The 6,760-nt window shown below is 42.6% G+C and overlaps 1 pseudogene; it reads left to right on the forward strand.

Moving 5' to 3' along the window:
• The first annotated feature begins 3,239 nt into the window (after positions 1–3,239).
• Positions 3,240–4,172, forward strand: LOC101720087 (olfactory receptor 2M2-like; annotated as a pseudogene).
• The last annotated feature ends 2,588 nt before the right edge of the window (positions 4,173–6,760 follow it).

Raw genomic sequence — 6,760 nt, forward strand, 5'->3', positions numbered from 1 at the left:
GAAAAAAAATTATAAAAATTGGAGGAATTTGAGGGAAAGAGTAGGACTGAACTCCTGAGCATAGCCCAAAAAGTTTATGATAACCGTGAAGCCCCTGAGGAAGTCCTAGTCAAAAAACTGGAAAAAGTCACTATTGCTGCAATCCAGGCACAAGAGACAGTCCCTCCAGACAAAAAAGGAGAAAGATGCCTTTTTGGCTTTAAAGAAACCCTTAGTGTCAGTACCAGCCCTGGCCCTACCTGATGTCACCAAGCCCTTTTGGTTGTTTGTGGCTGAATGAGGGGCATAGCCAAAGGAGTGCTAGCCCAGCCATTAGGGCCTTGGAAGAGACCTGTGGCCTACCTGTCTAAAAGATTTGATCCTGTGGCAAGTGGATGGCCTACCTGTTTGAGGGCAGTTGCAGCCACTGCCATCCTGGTCAAAGAGGCAGATAAGCTCAGCCTGGGACAGGACCTGGACATCACTGTGCCCCATGCAGTGGAGGCATTGGTGAGAGGAGCCCCAGAATGATGGCTCTCCAATGCCCACCTGACTCAGTACCAGGCCCTGTTGCTGGATGCACCATGCATCAAATTCACCTGAGAAATGGCCCTTAATCCAGCCACCTTACTCTCAGACTCTGACCTGTGCATGCCCCTCCATGACTGTCTGGACACTCTGACAACTTCCACCACCAACCACCCAGACCTGACATTCCCTTGCAACACCCAGATAAGACCTTCTTCACTGATGATAGCACTTTTGTGGAAGATGGAGTCAGGGTATTCGGAGGTGGCTGTAGCCAGTCCAGAAGGAGAAGTATACTGGGCACAGGCATTAAGCTGGGGGACATTGGCACAGAGGGCTGAACTAATAGCCTTAACTCAAGCCCTTAGGTTAGGTCAAGACAAGGTTGTAAACATCTACACTGACAGCCAGTATTCATTTGCCACTGCCCATGTGCATGGTGACATCTACAGGCAGAGAGGGCTATTGACATCAGAAGGAAAAAGTATCAAAAATAAAGAAAAAATTTTGGCCTTATTGAAGGCAATTTGGGAACCCAGGGCATTGGCCATTATTCATTACAAAAGGAATCAATAAGTAAACAGCTTCAAGGCCTGCAATAACTGAGAGGTCAACGATGCAGCCCAACACGTGGCCAGAGAACCAGTGGGGCCAATGGACATTCTGCCCATCTGACCCTATGTGCCAGAAAGATCTATGTATACCCCAGAAGAGAAAGAAGAAAACCAAAAGTGAGAGGCTACAAAACTGGACTCAGGTTGGTGGAATGGGACAAACAAACAAATTTGTCTCCCCCAAGCCCTGGGGCAAGAACTTGTTCATCAGTTACATCACTTAACTCACCTAGGAGAATCAAAGTTAGAAAGACTAATGAGCTCTAAGTTTTCAATCCCAGGACTGACCTCTATGGTCCAGGACATCAGTTCCAGGTGTCAGGTGTGTGCACAGGTAAACTCCAAGACAAGACCAAGGAATGAAGGTAATTGACCACAGGGAAGAGATCCAGGGGAACACTGGGAACTTGATTTCACTGAAATAAAACCCAGCAATAGGTTCAAATATTTACTGGTATTGGTTGACACCTACTCAGGTTGGGTAAAAGCCTTCCCCACTCGTTAAAAAAATAGCCAACATATTAAATAGTTTTGGTCCAGGAGATAGTTCCCCAATTTGGCATCCCTCATTACCTGGGGTTCAACAATGGACCTACCTTCATGGCACAGATATCCAAATTGTTGGCTTAGGCACTACATATCAATTGGAAGTTACACTGTGCCTATCACCCACAAAGTTCAGGGCAAGTAAAAAATAAATAGAACCCTGAAAAGATAAAACCTGACTAAATATGTTCTAAAAACTGGTGGTAGGTGGCCCAATCTGCTTCCTCTAGCCTTGTTAAGAGTTAGATGTACCCCATATGTTGCCAAGTTTACCCCTTTTGAAATCTTGTATGGGAGGCTGCTGCCACGCCTCCCTAAGTTAAACCTTAAACAGATAACAGAGAATTCTTGTGTTTCTTTACTTCAGTCTCTTCAAGCCTTACAGATTGTTCAGAGTGAGATCCAGGCCACAATACAACAGGCTTGAGAAAAACCCTTTGTGAAGTTCCAGCCCCATGGTTTCAAGCCAGGAGGCCTGGTCCTGATATACTTGGTTTGCTTGCATCAAGGGCTTGACTAAATACATTACCAAATAGGTCTTGGCTACTTAATCTGCCACTTTATTTTGTGTCACCATGTATGTTGTTCCACAAGTCTTGTATTATAATGGAAAAGTGGGTCACATCTGGGATTAACCACTAAACACTATAGGAGTAAAAAGGCTGCCCCCATTTTAGTGCCAATTCTGGTGGGATTAGGAATAGCCAGGTCAGCGGCTATTAGAACTTCCTCCCTGATCCTTCAGGACACAGATTTTAAAGCCCTAAGCCACCAAGTAGCCAGAGATTTGGGTGACCTAAAAGACTCGATCTCCAGATTAAAAAAAGGTTGATTCTCTAGCTGAGATGGTCCTGAAAAATCAAAGGCGACTTGACCTCCTGTTCATGAAACAAGGAGGGTTATATGTAGCCCTAAAAAAAACCTGTTGCTTCTATGCTAATGGTTAACTACCCTGGTTTCTGCTGTAACAGGGCCCCTAGTTATCTTACTTCTGCTTTTGCCCATGAGACCTTGCATTATAAATGCTCTGACTAAATATTATAGACAGAGGGTTGATGCAGTTAAACTGATGATGTTGAGACAAAATTATGAGATTTTAAAAGATGTTTTAGAAAAAGAATCCAAAGAGTAAATACAGGAATCAAAAATTCGATTAAGTTACAAGAACCAGTGGGGAATGAAGAACACTAGTTAGCAAGACAGACTCCATATTGCTGCTTGACCCATCTGCCTGCCATTTAGGTGAACTCAGAAGGAGGAAGCTTAGAAACCTCCTCCCCTTAAAAGGTCCCTTTAGAAATGACAATTAATCAAGTATTGTTTTACAAATGTTTTAACAGCAGGACTTCACTTCTGTACCTTTCACTTGCTTTACTAGTTCTCTCCCATATTGGGGCCTAGAAACTGTTGGCCTCAAAGGTGTATAAAACATGTTTGTCTCCCCCTAGTTGGGGCTCAAGTCCAATGCTTGGCTCAGGTCCCAGCCAGCAATAACTCCTGTGTGGATTTCATATCAGTCTCTAGTTGGTTCTCTCTCACTGAGCCTAACACTAGATAAAGCGTATGTTCACAATGGCTTGGGAGAATCTGACCTTCAAGTCTGACTTCCTGTTGGGAATCCTTGATCACAGCCCCTTCCACACCTTCCTCTTCACCCTGGTCCTGGCCATCTCCAGAGTGCCCTGCATGGGGAACAAAGCCATGGTCCTCCTCATCTACCTGGTTGATGCAGGTAGATGCATCACATCCATGATCTTCCTCATCAGCCAGCTCTCTCTCATGGACTTCATGTTCATCTGCACCACTGTCCCTAAGATGGTGGTGAACTTCCTGCCTGGTAGCCAGGTCATTTAAATGGCTGGTTGTGCCACACAAATATTTTTCTATTCATTGCTGATTGGAGCTGAGTGTTTCCTGCTGGCCGTCATGACTTACCACAACATTGCCATTTGCCACCCTCTGATATACACCAATCTCATGAGTCCCAAAATTTTGGGAATTATGATTGATTCCTCCTGGATCTTGGGATCTAGTGATGGAATCATTGATGCTGTAGCTACATTTTCCTTCTCTTATTGTGGGTCCTGGGAAATAGCCCACTTTTTCTGTGACGTCCCTTCATTGCTAATCCTCTCATGCAATGACACATTCACATTTGAAGAGATTCTTTTTATTTGTTGTATTGTGATGATTGGTTTGCCCATAGCAATTATCATTTCTTCTTATACTTATGTTATTCTTCCTGTCACCCACATGGGATTGGGCAAGGGTCACTGCAAAGCTTTTGCTACCTGCTCCTCCCACCCGATGGTGGTGGCCATGTACTCTGGAACAGTGATATTCATGTACACTCAGCCTGCAACTGACCAGTCACTATCCCAGGACAAGATAGTGTCTGTCTTCTACACCATCCTCACACCCATGCTGAATCCCCTCATCTACAGCCTCCACAACAGAGAAGTCAGTGGAGCCTTCATGAAGATGTTGAGGTGGAGCAAGCCTTGAGAATGTGTTGTCTAATTATCTCTTTGCTTTGCCCTATACTACATTTTTTAAAATAATCCTTTTTTTCACATTCAGTCCTAAACAAAATACTCATTATGCCTATGTTTTTGGAATAACAAATTTTTAGGCAAGTATATAATATTTTCATATTATTTTAGGTTTGGAATGCCATCCATGTGGTGTTAGTTTTATAGCGAAAGAGAATGTGAGAGTTATGTGGTCATGTAAGCCTCCACCCAGATGTTAGAAGAAAGCCTGGGAGGCCAAACAGTGTGGCCCTGAGAGGAGAGCATGTGAAGTTATGAGAGACAAGAGAAAAGTAAAGTGGAGAGACCGGAAGTCAGAAGTGCCAAAAACATGAATCAGCAGTTGGGAAGAACCAGTAAGTGAGTGGAGACCACAAGGGTTGGGCTGCCCTAATCCTATGGAGTTCATCACTCACCACAACTTGCCCAGGTGCTGGGAGGAGATATAGGATGTAATATTTGCCCTGCTGTGTTTGGCTCTTGCTTTGGTCTGCTTCTTTTCTATTCTTCTATTTCTCCTTTTTGGAACTGGAATGTTTACCCTGCACCATGGTATGCCAGAAGTGTTTAACTTTCATTTTGATTTTGACAGGGGCTCACAGCTAAGGTTTTGTCTTGATTCTAAGATGAGACTTTGGACTTGGTCTTTTCAACAGTGATGGAACTATTAAAACTTTGGCAACTTGAAGAAGGACTAAATGTATTCTGCATTAGATAGACATCAGTCTTTCAGGGAAAGGGTTGGAATGTTATGGCTTAGATTAAAAATGTCCTCCATGTGTTCAAAGTTTGGGCTTTTCGATGATGTTTGTTGTCTGCAGAGCTGATAGTGCTGCTAGAAAGAGAAACCTGGTCAGAGAAGCTGTTTATTGGTAGCATGAGTTGAAAGGATGAATCTCCCTACCTGACTATTCCTTTTTCTCTCTGGCTTCTTCCTGCCTCAATGCTATCAACTTCTCTTCATGGCAGGCCTTTCCACCATGTGCAGTTTCTACCTTGGAGCCAGCCAACCAGGGACTATGTCCATGCATCAAATTCATCTTGTCCTCCTTTAGGTTGCAGGTGTTTTGCATTTTATCCCAGTGATGAAAAAGTGACTTTCTAAATTATTTAAACTTATTGGAAAGGAAAGTTCATTGAGACACTACTTAAATATTTATTAGCCATGCTAAAGAGATGGCAAGCTTCTGACTTTTTATGCAGTCTGGTCAATTCTCACCATGCAGCAGATTTCCATTATGCAGGGAAGTCTTTCCCAACCTCTCATGTGAACTCACTCCTACTTTAAATTCAGTATTGCCAATAATTTAACATCTTCCTGCATCATTTGTTTATATTTATGTCATACATGAAATATAAATCTGTATTGAACATAGATTAGAGGGTGTATATTTTGCAGTTTCTAAAGTTACTTCTAATAATAAAAATTATTATAAAATGTTATTTATAGAAACAATTATGACCACTTTGCTCATCATGAAAAACAATCTCTCTGTACTTTAGTGTTTTGAATGGATTTAGGACATTGAGGCAGCCAGGACAGTGCAACCAAAGACATCAGGAAAGAGGACTTCTTTACCTGCCTCAGAAAGTGGCAAGGACAATGGGATAAGTGTTTGAAAAGAGGCAGTGTGTGTTTTTTCATAGTATTTCTTTTTCCTGTTAATATCCACCATACTTTCAGATCATAAGTTGTAAGTCTGTAAGGTGCTAAACCCTACACTAGTGGGGCCCCCTAGGGCTCTTCCACCCTCACCTGTATCCCTTCCATGTTTCACACCATCTCCTGCTATTACACTGCTCTGCCCTCAGTGCTGATCTTCTCTTCCTCCCATTGTTCTCTGCTTGAAAATCTCTGGGGATCCCTAGTCTCTGCACTACACTGTACAAGTCCAGCTCTCTCCACTGACCCCAGCTTAGTCCACAACTGCACAATTTGATTCTAACTTCTGGAGAAACAGGAAAGTATTTGCACCTTTAAGCAACTGCCATAATTTGATGCATATATGATTCAAACCATAAAATATTAATTATACAGAAATTCACCAAAATATGAGAATGATCATTATTTAAAATTTTTGCAACATCTGAAAAATTGGCTTATTCTAAGCCAAATAATAGCACAGACATATAAACATTTTGCCACATCCAATTTCTGTTTATTGACAAAGTACATCAAACGTTAAAAAATAGAATATTACAGATAATGAGGGTGATAGTTCTTTGGCAAAGTGGAACAGCTCAGTGTCACAGCCAAGTGCCACAGCTGTGAGGCACAGCTGATTGTTACAGCTCAGTGTGGTGGTTCTGGGTCACAGCTCACAATATGGAGCCTCTAGAATGCAAAGGTCACTCAAAGAGTTGGAGAAAAACCTTTATTACTCTGGTGGGCTCAGAGGAGTTCGAACTCCAAAGTCTGAGCATTTCATCAGAAATGGGAGCTTCCTTTGAGAGGGATCTACAGGGTAGGCAAGCATGCTTACTAAAGGGGGGGGGCAGAGCTACAGAATATTCTTGAAAAGGGAAAGAGCTTAACAGAACATTCCTGAAGGGTCATACAGT

Source organism: Heterocephalus glaber, unplaced genomic scaffold (genome assembly GCF_053883595.1).
Source record: "Heterocephalus glaber isolate CG9 unplaced genomic scaffold, H.glaber_assembly_v1.0 deba00001461, whole genome shotgun sequence".
Classification (NCBI taxonomy): domain Eukaryota; kingdom Metazoa; phylum Chordata; class Mammalia; order Rodentia; family Bathyergidae; genus Heterocephalus; species Heterocephalus glaber.